Source organism: Cryptotermes secundus, unplaced genomic scaffold (assembly GCF_002891405.2).
Source record: "Cryptotermes secundus unplaced genomic scaffold, Csec_1.0 scaffold1274, whole genome shotgun sequence".
Classification (NCBI taxonomy): Eukaryota; Metazoa; Arthropoda; class Insecta; order Blattodea; family Kalotermitidae; genus Cryptotermes; species Cryptotermes secundus.
Window position 1 is genome coordinate 811,041 of NW_019718632.1, and position 15,782 is coordinate 826,822.

General features: G+C 46.5%; 1 protein-coding gene across 3 annotated transcripts in view; it reads right to left on the reverse strand.

Moving 5' to 3' along the window:
- LOC111863049 (adenylate cyclase type 5) overlaps positions 1–15,782 on the reverse strand; it is a 144,051-nt gene that overhangs the window by 80,713 nt on the left and 47,556 nt on the right. The window lies entirely within an intron of this gene.

Consider the following 15,782-nt stretch of genomic DNA (forward strand, 5'->3'; position numbering starts at 1 on the left):
CGTTTCTTCCGGAAACTGAACCCAGTTCACACCCCTGAGCAGCCCCTCCCCTCTTAACTCCGCTTTCGTCCCTGGTTCCTGCACGTTGTTCCTTCCAACTTCACGGATTGGGCTGTCTGGCAACTTCACGTTCAGGAGTAATTCTGAAATTGTGACTCTTGCAGGCAGTCGGCAGGACTCCTTGGACGGGGGATCAGCCCGACGCAAGGACACTATGTGCACAGGACAACACAAACACTGAACGAACGTAGCCAGACATCCATGCCTCGAGTGGGATTCGAACCCATGATCCCCGTGCTTAAGCGAGAGAAGACATTTCATGCCCTAGTCACAGCGCCCACTCTCGAAGAGGTATCAAAGCGGTGCTTATAGAGAGTTACATCTTTTGCGATATATTTCGTGGTCCGTTAAAAGTCAACCAGTGTTTCGGAGAACATGTCGCCTCGAGCCTAATTCATGCCAATTTCTTGCATGACTTCTCTCTTGACCCTGAAGATTAAGGCGACGTGTTATTCTGAAACTTCGGTTGACTTCCAATGACTACACGGCGTTACATCCCAGAAGACAGTGCCGCTGTGAGAACCTCACATCCAAAGCAATTATTCAATTGTTTCCCACCAAACCATATCGGCCTCTGCGCGCTCACTCGCAGTGTCCACGGGAACATCGCTGCGTGCCCGCAGAGGTCAATGTGGACCAGCACAGTTCTAACTACCTTCCAACGAGCAATTTGGTTCAAGCGCTAACGCTTTATACGTGGGTTCGAATCCCGCCCGGGACATCAGTGGAGTTAAGTTAAATTAAGCACTAAGGCATGAAGACCTATGGGGGAGTGGAGGTGCAGCTCCCCCACTCTTAGCTTCTGCAAGAGATGGAGGCGAGTATTCATATTTTAATTGAAGTTTCCGTGGTTTTCCCCGTGCCCCAATGATGCAAGTTCCAGGATAACACCTCTAACTAAGCCACACCACTTCCTTACAAAGACATTCCAATTCACTAACCATCTTACCGTCAGAAGCTGCGTATCCTGACACACTGACGCTGTGGCTAAACAAACCCTGAAGCAGGCAAATGAGTAAACAGGCGATCAGTAGCTGGCTTCCCATCGCCGTGGCCTAAGTTCGAGCCCGGGCCAGATCATATGGGATTTGTGGTGGACAAAGTGACACTAGGAACATGTTTTCTGCGACTACTTCGGTTTCCCCTCCAAGTTCGGATTCCACCGGCTGCTCCAGAATTATCATCATATATCATCAGGGGGTGGTACAATAGGCCAAAGAGCGGCCGCAGTGTCAAGTTGGACTCAGCCTCACCCCATGAGAAAAGAGAGAAACAGACGGCACAGCATTCTCGCGGCTCTTCTTCATTTCCTGCAAACAGCCGCCACTTACTTCTTGTTCTATCCATTTCACCCCGCTACAAGCACAGAGGTAACGAGGAACAGTAGAATGATTAGGGAAATGGGGAAGTAATGTGAAATCTGACAGGCACTTTATTTGGGGGGTTGAGAAGGTTCCCAGGTCTCGCCCGTTCGCCCTTCTGATAAGAGCGATGTGAAAGTGGAGACGTTATGTTGGTTAGAAGCAGTGGCTTGCGTTTTATGAATCAGTGACGAATTGCATAATTTTGAAAAATAATTTGGTGACCTTTACCGCTGCAGCCTGCCACACACGACCGTTGCCATGGTGATCTCTAAGCAGCGGACCTCTAAAAAACACAAAAATCAGTTAGCGGAATGTTGGGGGGAGGGAGGCGACCCCTCGCTTGTAAAATTTTTAGTTGTTTGTTTGTGATGAAAACGATTGTCGAAACGAAACTGTATTATTTAGAGCTCGAACAGAATGCCAGAGAAACAGTACAGGGAGAGCCTGTCGAGCTACACCAAGTTTCGAAAACGAGGCCCCGACGACCGAGACTTGTTCAGCCAAGGCTGCGAATATATCGGACATCCCCATGTCACATGTGAGCTCGTCCACATACAACAACGAAGTGAGTTGCTATATGAAGACGATGTAATGCTGACAAGTCTTAATTCCCTTCAGAGAGATCCCAACATGGCGGCTATGCGAATTTTTGACATGGAAACAGTAAAGCAAAATTTGTCCCTTTGCTCACTTAGTTAAGCAAAATGCCACGTAATTGTATGGGGAGTGGAGGTATAACTCCACCACTGCTGACCTCGGCACTAGATGGAGGTGAGTGATCAGCTTCAAGTCTGTCGCTTTACCCACGGAGAAACAGCGTAGAATAAGTACCGTTCTTACGCTGTACTCAACCAGAGAAATGTCGGGCCAAGGTTACAGCCCCAAACTTGAAGACAGAGGACGTGACAATGCAACCTGATTGGGGCTACAGATGGCTATGGATCAATGGAGGAATGATGTTTAACAGGGGAAAATGGATGAAACTCCCGTGCCACTTCATCCGCCACGAAGCTACGGGATGAGAATCCAGCGTCTAAATGCCTGAGAGAAATGAAAGACAACATGGCTACAGCGCGAAACATCTCATGAACTGTGTAACTTGATGTTGAATTCCAACCGCGGTATGTTACGAGCACATCTGCTGTGATATAAAATCTTTCGGAACCCTTAATAGTGTCTACATCAGTATATTGTGGCGTACAGACCCGTTGCTAGGCAAAGACCTCGAAACAAGCAACGAGACAACAGCCGTTGGCATACAACGGCGCCGTAAACAGTCCTCTACCACAAGAGAGTTACTGTTGGAAACGGTGTTATGCAACCTGTTCCTAGGCAGCTGCAACAGTTGAACTACAACAATGGAAATTGATGTGTTTTCTATGTGGTCCGTGCCGAGGAGTTATCTTTAAGACAATTGGACCAACCCAGTTACCGATTGCCTAGTAACATTGTCGAGAGTTAAATTGAAATTCTCGAAGAGTTTGACCAAACCTATTTGGTCCTTTCTTTCTCAATGTAAATTCAGGGTCTCGGTTGAAGGCCAAATGTCAACCCCAAGGGAAATGCAAGCAGGGGTGCCACAAGGTTCAGTCCTTTCGCCTACCCTTTTCAATTTGTACATAAATGATGCCCCCCAAACACATGGTGATCACATGACACTCTTTGCGGACGACACCTCTCTACGTATATGCGACAGATCGCAAGGAGGGTTTTACTGTTAGAAAACTCCAGCGCGGTCTCAGCTCAATGGAGACCTGGTGTGAGCGCTGAAATATTAAAATTAATGGAGATAAGACTCAGGGGGTCTACTTCTCTCGTAGTCGTTGACCGCCTGAGTCTTGTGTTACTCTAAATGGACGAAATATTCCATTTGTAAATAGTGCATATATATCTAGGTGTAATCTTCGATAAGAGAGTGACATGGAGATTACACATAGAAATGATCGAAACCAAGGCCTTCAGAACATTCATTAGAGTATATTCCCTATTCAAAAGTGAGCGACTGAGCGCTAACATTAAACTGACCCTCCACAAAGCTCTCATTAGATCCGTTATGACTTATGCTAGTCCCGCCTGGGAGTTTGCGGCAGACACCCATCTAGCGAAACTGCAGCGCCTGCAAAACAGGGTTCTCCGCACCATTGGCAATTTTCCAAGGCGCACACCGGTCCGCGATTTGCACATGGCATTCAAAATCCCGTACGTATATGATTACATAACAAAATTATGCAGGCAACAAGCAGAAGTCATACAAAATCATGATAATGAGAATGTTCGCAACATCGGACAAGGTGAAGCCCGACACAGAAAGTATAAGAGGCTTAAACTTGGCGGCGGTCAGGCATACGACCGTNGATATATATTTGGCCAGTTTCAAGAGAGTGTAGTACTTCATCTGTTGGCAGGATACACAGCGACCGTTGCCATGGAGACGTATCTACGTGGCGCAGCTGGCGCTATGTGCACTCAGAGGCGCGCTCCTTTGTCTAGCGGCGCACCTGTCTGCACGGCGACGCAGTAATGATGGCAGCAGATGCAGAGCGAGAGCACGCGCTCGGTATGGAGCTGAATAGAATTTGAAGCAGAAGGAGAGGATGTCAGAGGTCGTCACATGTCGGCAGCGCCACGCGAGTGTGACTTGTGTAAGCTCTCAGCCTCCTGAAGACTACTGGAGTGGAGACAGGATAAAAACAATAACTGGCTTCCTCCCCTCCTTTATCTTTCCCCCCCCCCCCCACGCTTCTTCCGTTCCGCTCAGACGAACTCCGTTCAGGGTGCTGATATGCCAGCATTTGCCTAAAGCAACTGAGGAAAATACCGAAAGCCTCGGTTAGGATTACCGAATTCGAACCCCGGCCCTTCCTAACATGCAGATATGCGGCGATTGATCTACTGACGTTCGTATGTTGGCAATAGTGATACCCCATCGGATTCCCTCGACAAATGTTCAAAGCATACGTCTGCAAACTAAATTTCCCTAGAGAGTTTTGCTTCCAGTCACGTGCCGGGTCGGGCCTATAGCGCATCTCTGAGACAGTGACGTGCATGTACGGAACGGCGGACAGGGGAACCCCAAACGCTCGGAAAGAAACCTGGCCCATAAATTCTAGACGGATTGACCTGGGAATGAACCAGGACTCCCGCGGTGAGCTACCTCACGGCTCTCCTCATCGTACTGTACCCCTCAGCTTTGTTAGAGAACAGAAACCGCAAAGGTTCCCCAGGAAAGGAGCAGCAACAGCCGTAACTAGGTGACGGCGCCAGCCACCAATTTAATCTTCCCGCGCATTTTGTAGGGATCTCTCGGGTATTTGAAAACGCAATTCCTTATTTCAGTTCTACTAAAAACACACCGGTCCCCTGAAGAGGCCATTAATCTTCAGCAGTAATGACCACAAACAGCTAACGTTCACTAAGATTGCCACAAAGCCACTAAGAGGCTTAAATGAGTCCGCCAGATAAAACTATTTCGTCTCTAATACAAAAAGAAACACGTGAGTGAAGCCCTCCAACTGGGATAGTCAGGTTTGATCCTCCGGAAACAATTACCCTGTCCTTTGAAGCGAAATGATTGGAAGCCGGTGTGTGGTTCGTGATGCTGTGATGGTAACTATGAGTACCAGGGGCGCTCGTTACTTTCCCAATGAAGTTCGCTGCGAAGTTTGTATCGTTCCGGGAGGAAAGGAACTGAACTGGCAGATCCTGATCTCGTTTGGGTGCGAACACAAAGTTCGACTCACTTTGAGTCGAGTCTCGTTACTCCTGGCCCCTCCCGACGTCTCCATGGCTACGCAAAACAATGGCATGCGTCTCTCATTCACCAAACATTGCGATGTGAGTTAAAACAAAATGTACACAAGTTTGCTGTCAAGATAACGGAGAAGCGGTCTCTGATACCGATCTGTTTCGCGCGACTCTGGGGTTTGTAGTGGGGAAACCGCGCAGAAATTGGAAAACGAGAACAGGGCTGCCAAATATTTCAGGATCCAGAAGAAAGCCGTCATTGTTTATTCTCAGGCTCCATGTCATCATTTGCTAGAGGGACTAGGGAAGATCACGATAGCCGCCCTGTCGAATAATCTGTGGCAATGCCAATACCTGGCGGCAGGAATAGAAGTCACCATGTCGAACAGTTCTTCTGTTCTTATGTGAATGCCTTTGTTAACATTCGTTGCCGCGGAAACAGGTGCTATCTAACCGTTGCCTAGCAAAATAATTTCCGTTCCTGCTATTAATCCGGCTCTTAGGCGGTGTTTACGTAGCCGTTGCCTAGCAAATGCTCATATTCCGTCACAATATTATTGTCAGAATCGTATGAAACACATATAGACATTGAGTGTGGGAATAATACCTATCTAATGAAATTGCAGCGACTACAAAACAAGGCTCTGCGCACCACTGGCAATTTTCCAAGGCACTCACCGGTTCACGATTTGCACGTGGCTTTCAAAATTCCTTACGTATATGACTATATGACAAAATTATGCAGGAAACCAACGGAAGCCATAGAAAATCATGACAACGAAAAAATTCGCAATACTGGACAAGGCAAAGACGGACATGGAAAGTATAAGAGGCTTAAACTTGAAGGCGGTCAAGCATACGACCGTTCAAGTGACTAGACTGCCGTTGTAGCGGAAGCTACTAGAAATATGGCATAGTCTGCTGTGCTGAGCATGGACTGACAGAGGCCCTGTATATATTTTATATACATTTATTAACATGATTAACGTGTAAAATGTAAATATCCTTTATATTATGACAAACGACTTATTACTTAAGACAATGCCTCTGACAAAAGAGAGACCCGTCCTCTCGTCAGAGAGGGCGCCCCACAATAACAAGCCTGTAACTGTCAAACAGTAATAAATATCTGGTCGTAAGTCCCAGATGGGGTCCGATACCAAGATTGACTGACTGACTGACTGGCTGACTATGACTTTGACTTTGACTTGTGTGGGAAATATGCTGAGTTTTTGTATGTTAATGCATCTGTACGTGTAGTTACCGCTGGGTTTTAAAGGGTAAAACAGTTAAACGGAACAGACATGATGGTAATATACACGTACTTGTCATCAGAATTGCGTCACATTGAGGCAGCACACTGCCTATATATCTTCCGTAAAAACTGGGATTCGAACCACTGGGCCCGTGTCTGACAGGTGTCGAAGTGGAACCGCTAGACAATAACAGCTGCAGCCGTTGCTAAACGTTTTCTACGAATTGCTGCCCTGTAACAACATTACGTAGAAGTTGGTTCTCCCGTTCGCCACTCAATCATCGGAGCGCTGCCGTCAGTTCAAAAGATTACGTACAGACCGGTACAGACCAATACTGGTCAGCAGATTAGTTCGATCTGGAGACGTATGCAACAGCGGAACAAGGGACACTTCTGTTCCTTCAGAAAGCTACTTCCTTATTAGAGCAACCTCACAAGTTTCTAAGACTGGGGACAAACTTGAATTAGGCCGCGCCATAGCTCAAGCGGTTAGTCGCCGGCTTCCCATCGCGGCGGCCCGGGTTCGATCCCGGGGTCTGGTCAAGTGGGATTTGTGGGGGACAAAGTGTCGCTGGGGTAGGTTTTCTCCGAGTACTTCGGTTTCCCCTGCCAATCTTCATTCCACAAATTGCTCCACAATCACCCTCACCTATAATCTGAGGCTGGTACAATAGGCCAGAAGTGGTCGCAGTACAAGGGACTTAGTCCCACCCCACTAGCATTAAAAAAAAACTTGAATTAGCTTAAGCATACTTTTCAGATGTTTCACTCTCGATCTTACATACTTTACTGCCGCAACTAGTTACCAGCTGAGTCCGTTTTGCGATGCCACCAGTTACTCTGCCATTCCAGAAAAATTCCCAGCATCTTATGGTACCCGAAGGTTCATCACCGTATTCACAAGATCCCGCCATCTCTCTCTGTCCTGAGCGAGATAAATAAAGTCCGCGCCTCTCTTATTTCTCTAAGATGCGTTTTAATATTATCCCCACATTTAAGTCTCCGTCTTCTAATTTCTTTCTCTTCCCGCATCCCCCCCCCCACAAACCCCACATCACGTGCTTCCCACTATAATAACATGGCGACGGGGAAGTACAAGTCCACATAACGCAGTTCCAGATATTGACTGCACCGCGCTAGAAGTTACTTATCCTTTAATTTCGTTAGATATTCAACACATTTTAAAATGTTTCAAATGAAATTTGCAGATCTTAACCTGGTCTATACTTTGCTTCGCGGAACATTTTTGTACGATGAGCCGTTTTTGAGAAAATCGACAAAGTTCGCTACGAGCGTCGCGTAAACAAGGATCGCATTGGGCCCACAAGAACAGGAATTAAATTGGATTTGAGGTTATCGCGGCGGTGTCTATTATTAGGAGTTCAGCCCTTCGGGTTGTAAGACCGCGTAGTGCGATTACTGCCTGATTCTGCTGCTTTTTGCTTGGATTACCCGTCGAAGAACCTGATGATGGAAGCGACATATTCCTCAGCAACGTCGGGATCTCTCCGAACTTGATGCCCTTACAATCCATTAGACCGTACTCTCCAAAAATTAAATTCTACTCTCACTTTAATACCAACTGGAACCTTTTAAAGCCCAGTGGTTACTATACGTACCACATGCTTTAACACGCTAAAAAACTGTGCAGTCTGCCCACAAAATTTCTCTATGTTCCGTATGGTTCTCACAATAAACAGTCACGGCTTTTACAAATAGCATTAAACGGTTGGGATTTATAGCGGAGACGGAGTGTGTTTTCATGTAAATATGAACTGAAACTTATATTAATTAGAAGGAGAACTCGGAGTCTCGGTTTATATCCCTTGTCGTAGACAAGGGATATACAAGCAGAGGTGTCAGAAGGTCCCGTCTTGACCCAACAGTGTACACAACATATATATGTGTGTGTGTGTGTTACGCCCCAAACATCTGGTGCTTATCTAGGTCTCTGTGTTGATGACACCTGAATATATGCGACAGACCGCAAAGAGGGTTGTGTTCTCAGAAAGCTGCAGCGAGGTCTCGGTACTACCGAGACATGGCGTAAGCGCCGGAACATAAAAATCAATGAAGATAACAGCCAGGCTATCCACGTTTCTCACAGACTTAGGCCCCCTGAGGCTCCTCTTACATTGAATGGACGGAACATCCCTTTCGTCAATCATGTAAAATATCTCGATGTATCCTTCGATAAGAAAATTACAAGGAAACTAAACATAGAAATGACTGAAGCCAAGGCCTTCAGAACATTTATTAGGATTTACTCCCTATTCAGCAGTGAGCGTTTAAGCGCAAACGTTATAATAAACCTATATATGGCATTGATCGGATAAGAAATGACTTATGCTTGCCCCGCCTGGAAATGAGCGGCAGGCACATACCTCTTAAAATTGCAGCGCCTACAAAACAAGGTTCTCCACAGCATGGGAAATTTTCCAAGGCGCACATCGGTCCGCGATTTGTACACGGCTTTGAACCTTGCGTTTGTATAGGAATAAGTAGCAAAACTGTGCAGGTAACAAGCAAAAGTCATACAGAATCATGACAATGAACATGTTCGCAACACGGTGAAGCCAGACACAGAAAATGCAAGAGGCTTAAACTTAACAGTGGTGAAGCTTACGAGCGTTCAAGTGACTAAGCTGCCGTTGTAGCATAAGATAAGTAAGACAGACATGACCTACTTTGCAAAATCTGGGCTGACGGAAGATTTGTGTGTAGTGCAAAAGGAAGAATTTTCAATAACATGCTGTATGTGCGATCCGTACACAAGGCCAAGCATATTCTTAAGAGATAAACCCATCTTCTCGTCAGAGAGGATGTTACATAAGGACTATGACCGCATGGGTTCAGCAGAAAGAAGAAATCTCTGGTCGTGAGTCTCAAGGGACATAACGTTAATACGAACCGATTGGCGATAAACCGCCAGTCATAGAGTAACTCTGACTCTGACTCCAAGCCGTCACGACCTTCAATCTGCGCGTTCCCTTATGCATAAAGCGACATAGACACTGCAACTATGCAGAGACCTTGCAGAACGGCTCACAGCATTGTTATGTCAATAAAAGCGCAATAATGGTACCAATTTAATGAATAGGAAATGAGAGAAGAGAAGCATGCTCCAGCCACAAGGCCCGAGAAGCCACATTACTGCATTCTGTTCGATCCTGTAATCAGCCGTTACTTGAATTTCGGATCCTATCAGTTGCTATNACATAACGTAAATACGAACCGATTGGCGATAAACCGCCAGTCATAGAGTAACTCTGACTCTGACTCCAAGCCGTCACGACCTTCAATCTGCGCGTTCCCTTATGCATAAAGCGACATAGACACTGCAACTATGCAGAGACCTTGCAGAACGGCTCACAGCATTGTTATGTCAACAAAAGCGCAATAATGGTACCAATTTAATGAATAGGAAATGAGAGAAGAGAAGCATGCTCCAGCCACAAGGCCCGAGAAGCCACATTACTGCATTCTGTTCGATCCTGTAATCAGCCGTTACTTGAATTTCGGATCCTATCAGTTGCTATGGTTACGGGCAACTGTCGCATGTCACTCAACAACGGAGATGCGACTGGAATACAACGTTTAAAATTCCCTCTCTGAACAGGTTGAAAAATGACGAAGAACAGGAAGGTTTGGTCACATGTTAACGTAAATTTCCAAAAGAAAGTGTCCTCCAGTGAAAGGTTTGACTCGCCAGACGCAACTGCAGTTGTCATCCACCAACTGAACAAATTTCCTGGAGAAGCAGGCACGTAGTACATTATACTGAACCCGAGAGTCTCACAGTGGGGACTGTGAAAAGTACTGTTATCTGGGATGTGACGCCGTGTAGTCCGGTGTAAGTTCATACACGTTTCGGAGGAACTTACTGTCTCAATCTTCAGCTGAGAAGACCAAGCAAACCGAGTAACGAGGAAGAGGCATGAGGTAGAGGTATTACATTCCTCCGAACTGGCGGTAGGCTACCAGACAACACGGTGTCACATCCCAGCCGCAGCCGGAGTACTGAAAACGCGGCACTGTCGCTCTGAGTGACGCAGTTCGTGCTGAGGGTGACGAACACTCACGACGCAGCCAAATCTGACAGACTGTTACCAAACTCTGGCAAGATCCTACTGTTCTACAGCGAAGATGGAGGTAGTGCATCCATCCGAAAAGTCGATAACGGTATAATATCATGTTACACGGCGTCACATCCCAGTAGACAGCAATGTCAATATTCAAGATATTATATTTGCACAATGGGATCAATACGTTTTGCGAGACACTTGACCGGTTCTTGCAGCAAACTGCTTACACTGCACTCGGATCTGCCACAGGCCACCCTTCTAGATCGGCCACTATACATCCCGGTTCAAGAGCGACAGGATCTGCAATTTATATTTAACTAACTGCAACATGGCCCCTTAATTCTGCATCACAGCGCGCCACTAATTACACCCACGTTATCTGTGTCACATAAGACAAACGATTATTTGGAGCGCTCTACCGGGTTTTATGTGAACTATTAGTCACGTCTGTAGTGCATAGGCCTGATTTATAGGCTCCGTGACCACTGACGCTGCAAGACCGCATAAATCTGTCGTGTTTGCTATTTATGACACGTATTTACACAGAACTTGTGGCTGTCACTTATACTTGCATAGCGGAACGTGTTGCCACGGATCTCTGCAGTTTGTCATACGAAAGCTTCAGGAAGAGCAGCCCTCTTCGCAAAAATACAATTGATTTCGGCTTCACGTAAAGTTGGAGCTATACTGGGCCCAAAGGTAAGGCAAAACTTTCCCCATGCCTTACTAAACATAAACAGAAATGGGAAAGGGGAGGTATGGCTCCACGTATTCTTAATCTCGGCACTAGAGGTTATCAGGTACCTTCAACCCCCAACCGATGAACCCCTGAAGAAAGATCCCCGACCGCCACTGGATAAGAGGCTGGGTGAACCCCAGGACCGGCTTTCCTCTATTGCGAATCGAACTCCGATTCCTTGGTCGTTCAACACTTACCTCCTGAAACTAAAGCTGTCCCTGTGCTTAACTAATTAAGCACTACACTATAAAGACGTATGGGGGAGTGGATGTATAGATCTACATCTTCTTGACCTCGGCACTAGCTGAAGGAGAGTGGTCAGCGTCACGCCGCAGTCGCTTTATCCCCGGGGAAGGAACTTCCGGTACCCAGTAGATAAGAGGCTATGTACGTCCCAGAGTCGGTCTGGATGATGTGGAGAACAGAACATTTTTGGGTCTACCTGGACTCGAGCTCCGACCTCTTGGTCGCTATCAGGGGTCCCACACTTACCCTTATAGCACTTTTAAAAAAAATATTTTGATGGATACCTCAATATTTTGAGTGCCGTTTATGGAGGAGGCAACAGCACGCAACTGTAGCACTCTCCTATCCATACTGCGAGACAGGCTGGCCAACCCTTCCGACTTCAGGCCCGCCAACCCACTGTGCTTGTATTTCCTACGAAATTATAGAGTCCATGATGTTCTCTTGTTCTTGGGATTACGAATACTGCCTTCCGCGAACTGAAGCCCCATGCTCTGGTAGATATACCTTCTTCGAGAAACCTCTGCACCGGGCTACACGGCGTCACATTCAAGCCTTTCCCGATGTAGGAACTGAAACCCCCTTCTGTCTCCGCAAAGGCGCGTCCACATTACTCGTGCTCGTGCTCGTCGGGAAACTCGTCTGGGTTTTACTTGTGCCCGTAAACCTTCGTCCTCACTACTCGTAGTGTGTATAGGCCGTAGTCGGCCACGCCATAGCTCAAGCGGTTAGTCGCTGGCTTCCCACCGCGGCGGCCCGGGTTCGATCCCGGGTCCGGTCAAGTGGGATTTGTGGTGGAAAAAGTGGCGCTGGGGCTGGTTTTCTCCAAGTACTTCGGTTTCCCCTGCCAATCTTCATTCCACCAAGTGCTCCACAATCACCCTCACCTATCATCTGGGGCTGGTACAATAGGCCACAAGTGGCCGCAGTTCAAGGGACTTAGTCCCACCCCACTAGCAATAAAAAAATATGCTGAAGTCGTATTTTAATTTATTGGCTATAGTTTTAAATTTGCTTGTCTCGTGACTTGTCATATCGTCCACATTACTCGCGAGCAAAGCGAGTCACACGAGCACGAGCATGAATAATGTAGACGCTCCTTAAGGGTAATGGCATACACGCACTGCAGGCCACTAGTTGCAAACCACAGTCCTCTAGGAACTCATATGAACTACAAACTTTTCTAGGTTTTGACGCAACCTGCAGCATGTAAGACTATCCGTTTCCGTTAAAATCATATGAAGCAGCATTTCCTGCTTCGTTTAGTCTTCCACCCTGAAGACGGAGGTAGCACGTTCCTCCGAAATATCTCTAAAGTACCAGACTACAGAACATCACATAACAGAATAGAGCATTCGTCTGGTACAAAATGTTCCCAGATACTTTGTCTAAAATTAATTAACAAATGTTTCTGATGTTCCGTCTTACGCGCAACACTCCTTCAGAATTTGTTTAAAAGTTACTACATATACAAACAAAAGGAAAAAACAAACTCCGTGGCAAGCGAACTATACCGACCGAGCGACCGCCGCTTGTTGGCGAAGTTAGTGCCAACTTTTGCGGATAGAGGGTGTTGTGTAACCGTCCATTCTGACTGGAGGAGTGTTGTGTGAAAATTAAATTTTGTATTAAGTTAAGATTAACAATATTACAAACAAAGAGATCCGGCAGATAGCCAGCTCTTACATGCGGAAGGGACATAGTTCAAGTTTTGCTATGTGAACAGGAAGTAACATCTGGTACTTTCCTGGAATTCTGGCAGTTTCAGCAACGTCGGAAAGGCTTTGAGAAAATGAGAGCTGACAGCTTGGGACAGCGATAACTTAGAAGTGGGACGGCCGGAGCCTCACACCCTGACTGTAATGCATCAAGGGGCTGTCATCCTTAGCGTCAGGTCAGCATCTGCCAGAATCACATAGCAGAGCAACATGATTGGGAATTCAAAATTTAGGGAACCTCCTAGTTTGAAGAATTAACCAATGGCAGAAGTGGAGGAGTGGATTTCTCTTCGAGTCTGGGGTTCGTGGACCTCAGAATTCAGAGAGAGGGCATTCCACCTCGGAGAGTCTTGACACTACTTTCGGCAAAGTCGGACACTAAATTTACCACTACGGCCCTTCCGTAGAATAGTATAAGTACAGTTCAAATCAATAGTATTAATAAATTCAGTTGTATGCAGAAAGCTGGAAGGGATTAAAGGACTACTAAGTGCAACCGTCGAAAGGTGGGTGACTGTAGTGAAGTGTTCTTCCTGCCCTGTCCGAGCCAGACCCTGGGATAGGAACCCAGCTCTACTGATTAAAGTAAAGAACCCAAAGAAGTGAGCGGTGGTGGAGTGGCGCACAACGAAAAGGGCACAAAGGAAGTGAGCGGTTACAGTTGTGTGTTCAGCGCAACGGATCCCCACGGCCGATAATCTCGATTCTCTAGACCGGACTATATATACACAAAACCTATTTAAAACTGCATTGTACACTATATGTTTCGACTGTCATTGGTTATCATCAAGTATTTTAAAACTTTGTCTAAAATACTACAAGCAGAATCCGTATTGTTTGTTAACTTACTGTGGTGCAACTGTTCATATCGGTTTATGCGTTCGTTTTGTTTTCGCATGAAGTTCACAAAATGGACGCGTAATGAGGAGGTAATATCTAACCGTCTGAGTGTTTCCTGAACGAAATATTGCGATGTGAATCTTACACTAAAAGTTGGGGACCTATAGCTGTAATTGTATCGATTACCTTAGAAAGAAACCACCAAAGGCACCGCACGGTTCGCACATGACTCCCAGATCTGCGTAGAGAAACACAAGGAGCAATGTCTCCACTTGCAGACAGAAGCTCTGCAACAGCAGATGCGCCTTCTCAACAAACGGAACATCAAAGCCACTGATTTACGTCTGACGGCAAAGAAAGGTTTTGAATATATGGGTACTCCACAATGGAGTACACTTCTCTACTCTTTGTTAATATCCGAACGGTACCGTCACGTGATACATAAACGCGGGAGCCTACCGACTGTGGCATTAAGACAGGTTCCTGCTCTACGGAAACAGTGAACCATACTCCTGGGGTTAAGGTGATCGGAGCGTGACACTGGCCACGCACTTCCATCTAGTGTCAAGTAACGCATACAGAATGCGTTAAGCATCACCTTACGTTATCCTGTGGGAACACGCGGTAGCGTAGTTGGTTGAGGCACTGCTGGTTAGCGGGTGCCGTACCCGATGAGGTCACTGGCTTTTTCAATGGACCTAATCCTTCCAGCCGCACTATGGCCCTGGGGTCGTCTCAGCCTCTAACAGAAATGAGTGCCAGGAATCTTTCGGGGGTTAAAGGGCGGCCGGCGCGTAAGGCTCACAACCCATATCAACCTTAATACCTAACCACCAGTTTGGATTTCGGACAGGACACTCAACAGTGCAACAGTGTCATAGAGTGGTGCGATACATCACGGAAGCTATCGAAGAAAAGAAAGTGTGCGCAGCCGTATTTCTAGACATCCAACAAGCATTTGACAAGGTGTGGCACGCAGGCCTACTTTATAAAATCAAAAAGAGATTACCCAACCAAATATACCTCTTGCTGAAATCGTACCTCTCCGAAAGGTCTTTCCAAGTTAGAATAAACACTGACGTTTCAAGCATCCGCAACATAAACTCGGGAGTACCGCAAGGAAGTGTCCTGGGCCCATTCCTATACTTGATATATTCGGCTGACCTACCAACCACCGGCAACACAGTATTGGCCACATTTGCCGATGATACGGCGATACTCACAGCGAACCATAACCCGATAACTGCCTCCGCAAACCTACAAAACCACATAAATCTCCTACAACAGTGGTTCCACAAATGGCGCATGAGCATAAACAACGAGAAATCAGTCCAAATCACCTTCACCAATCGCCGAACCACTTGTCCGCAAATAACAATCAACAACAGGAACATACCAAGCAACACCGAAGTCAAATACTTAGGTCTTTACCTAGATCAAAAACTCACGTGGAGGACTCATATCAAAAAGAAACGCCAACAGTTAACGCTGAAAGAGAGACAGCTGCGCTGGCTGCTAGGAAAACGCTCGCAATTGTCCCTGGAGAACAAAACCCTGTTATACAAGGCAATCTTAAAACCTATATGGACCTATGGCATCGAGCTCTGGGGCTGCGCTCGACCATCCAACACCAAAATCCTCCAAACGTTCCAATCGAAAACACTACGAAGAATCACAGGCGCACCATGGTACGTAACAAACAGAACTACCCACAACGACCTCAACATACCC